This window comes from Oreochromis aureus, linkage group 3 (assembly GCF_013358895.1).
Source record: "Oreochromis aureus strain Israel breed Guangdong linkage group 3, ZZ_aureus, whole genome shotgun sequence".
In the NCBI taxonomy this organism is placed as follows: domain Eukaryota; kingdom Metazoa; phylum Chordata; class Actinopteri; order Cichliformes; family Cichlidae; genus Oreochromis; species Oreochromis aureus.
The window spans coordinates 26,209,877-26,213,027 of record NC_052944.1 but is presented as its reverse complement, the minus strand read 5'-3'; the positions used below and the strand labels follow the sequence as shown (position 1 = coordinate 26,213,027).

The 3,151-nt window shown below is 36.7% G+C and overlaps 1 long non-coding RNA gene across 1 annotated transcript; it reads right to left on the bottom strand.

The window, feature by feature from the left end:
• Window positions 1-415: 415 nt before the first annotated feature.
• Window positions 416-1,362, bottom strand: LOC120439079. The gene is made up of 3 exons (XR_005612366.1): window positions 946-1,362; window positions 779-839; window positions 416-665 (listed from the first exon to the last, which is right to left on the bottom strand). It is a non-coding gene; the product is annotated as an uncharacterized LOC120439079 (long non-coding RNA).
• Between the last annotated feature and the right edge of the window lie 1,789 nt (window positions 1,363-3,151).

The window sequence follows — 3,151 nt, the reverse complement described above, 5'->3', positions numbered from 1 at the left end:
CGAGAATCACTCTACTGACTTGTGAATCATGATTCACAAGCCCAACGGACTCACTGACTCATCCCTGTTGCTGTTAGCAAACTAATTTCATTAGTAGAAATATATCTAGTGTGGAAAAAAACAATTAGGATGTGACACCAACTCAGTTCTAACTGCAGGATCTAAGAAATCAGAGCAACTAGCACCTACACCTACACCTTCAGGGTCATCAGAATGTTATGCTGGGTCAAAACACACCACTAAACCTACCTTGAAATCTTTAAGTGAATCTGAATGATGCTTCGTCTTTTTGTGTGTATAAAATGTACCAAAGATATCTGTCTTGAAAGAGCAGCCTGAAAATAAAAAAAAATTACTGTCTCACTATTTTGTAAATGTGATCCAATATGTCCAAAATAATCTCTCTCTGTGGTAAGGTCACTGCAGTCACACAACTCGCACCTAAAAGTGACTGAACTGACAGCTGTCTGTTTAAAATGAGAAGAGTGACATCTGTAAACATGTGTTTTTAGTCCACACCAAGTCTTAAATGTGCATGGACAATTTACATATACAAAGATAACGCTGGCTGGGTCCATAATGGTGATGTAATCTACAGTGTTTCAATAATTTGTACCTACTACTCTCCCTGATGGAACAACGCTTGCACTGCCACATACAAGTCACTGAAAGAAAAAAAAGAGAAGCAGTTTTAAGGATGGTTTTATTGGCACCTTTTTTTTTCACTTTGATTAAATCATAAAACTATCATAAAAAATGTATGATGGTAAAAACTTACCATGTATTAAAGAGGAGGCACAAACAACCAGAAAAAGGGGGCAGCTTTCTTTGTGGCGTTACTATGGTAAAGAAAACAGACAAAATTATTTTATAAAAATTGCACAGTGGATTTTTTTTTTATTTTGTTGCAAATGTATTAAAAAAAATACAAATACATATAAATACCTCTTGCAATATAAAATTCACAGATAAATATCCAATCTGTTGCCAAATGTAATAGCAGTGTTTCACACTATGCAATAAAGATGCTGGTAGTTGTGGTAAAGGTCCGACAGGCGATTTTCATAACTATCCGCCATTGCCTTTTCCTCTGACCTCGTGCTCATGCTATTTTTTCAATGCACTAGCGTTCAAGTCAATTCGAAGGATGCAGCCCCTGAATTTGGAAACAGCTAATATTTAGCAGCTCGCGCACGCTAGTTTAACTTGCCTTACCGTGAGAGGCTGAATGCTTAAAAAAAGGAGAGAGAAAGAAAGAAAGAAGAAATGCAAATGATAATAAAAAAAGTGAAGAAAGACCATGTCTTACAATAACCGTCATTTAAAACCAAAGTTAATCCTAACAGAGCTAGGTAAAAGTTCAATGAGACAACCATACTAGCTTTAGCTAACTTCATTTACTTTGAAAGTGAATTACAAACGTGTTAAATATTGAACTAAACATATCAATAACCGCTAAAAGCACTATAAGAGTAACTGCGAAAACGGGTAACAAGAAAAAATGAAAAGCAATGAAGTGGAAATGCTAATAATGACATAAATATAGCCGGAGTGGATTAGAAATCAGGTATTAGACGGTACCGATTGGCACCGTCTAATACCCGATTTTCACTGTATTTGCTCCGCTCCCGTTGTCTAATGACCAGTGTTGGGTAAGTTACTTTAAAAAAGTAATTAACAGAGGTGTGGACTCGAGTCACATGACTTGGACTCGAGTAGGACTCGAGTCATTAATTTTATGACTTTAGACTTGACTTGAAAAAAGGTTGTAAGACTTGTGACTTGACTTGGACTTTTACACCAGTGACTTGGGACTTGAATTGGACTTGAACCTGTTTACTTGAAAAGACTTGATATTTTACCCAAATCTAAAATTTAACATACATATTATATAAAAAGTGCGGACAATTAATTCACTTCATTCATTCATTCATTCTTACCACACTCTGTATGTATGTGAGCGTGGGCTGTAGCACAGCCAATCAAATTAACCAGATTTGAAAAAAACAAGAACAAAAACGCTTGAGCCAAAAATGCTTCCAAGAGTAATTTCTTTCAGGTACATAAACTACGAAGTAGTCAACAAAAAACGAAATGCAATATGCAAAACATGCAAGAAGAGAATCACAGACGGAGATGGAACAACTTCCAACTTTGTCCGACATTTGAAGTTGCATAAAGAACGGTAAGTGGTGCTTTTTTTTTTTTCTTTTTTTTTTGCTACGATGAGACAGCTGACTTAGCTAACTTCATCTTATTAGCAAATGTTCTTCGGGCTACGTTGATGATACTGGTTGGCTTTAACAGGTATGATATGTTTGTCATGCTATTTTAAATCCGGTCCTGCAAGCGCATCCAAGAATAACATGCAACTTGTTAGCTCAGAATTGTCGGTGAATGGTGAGCAGGGTCCGTTTCAGAAAGTGGGTTCTGTAGCTGTACTCAGTCTCTCTCCGTCTCCTCCCATCATTAACCCCGTAGATTTAACCCAGTTTAGACTGACAAATATTTATTTTACCATCACATCACAATTCAAAATCACTGTGTTTAATTTGCAATTAGTGTATGGTCGTGTTTAACTTTTGCATGTCTGAGCCAGGAAAAAGTTTTTTGGTTAGAAAATCTGGCCCACCTTAGTGTGTAATTGAGTAGTCCTGCTATACATGGCCTTTTTCTTCTGTCATTTATGTCAATACATCAAATAAAATACTTTGATCTTATATTATTAGCTGTTGTTTATTTGCAAAGGTTATTCTCAACAGGGATGCTAGACAAAAACGGCGTTTTCTACAGACAGCCTAGCATACGCTCTCCACTTGCGAGTGAAAAAGAAAAACACCCCTTCCCTATTGGTGTTAGAGTTTACCATGTCAGCCAATCAAAAAAAATGATAAGGCAACATGTGACATTTGGTTGTTTAGGAGAAGGGAAGTTTTTAGAGTGACACCCATGACGGAAAGCGGGCGAGCGAAAAGAAAGAGAGAGAGAGAGTTTTCATATGTGAGACATTAGTGACGTTTAGCGTGTTTGGAGGCTATAGTTAGTTTGTTGTGTAGTTATTGTTTTGTATTGTGTGTCGGTTAGACTGCTGAATTTCATATTTGATCTAAAAAAAGCTGTCAAAGGCAGATTCCAGTGTAAACGCTGTTCC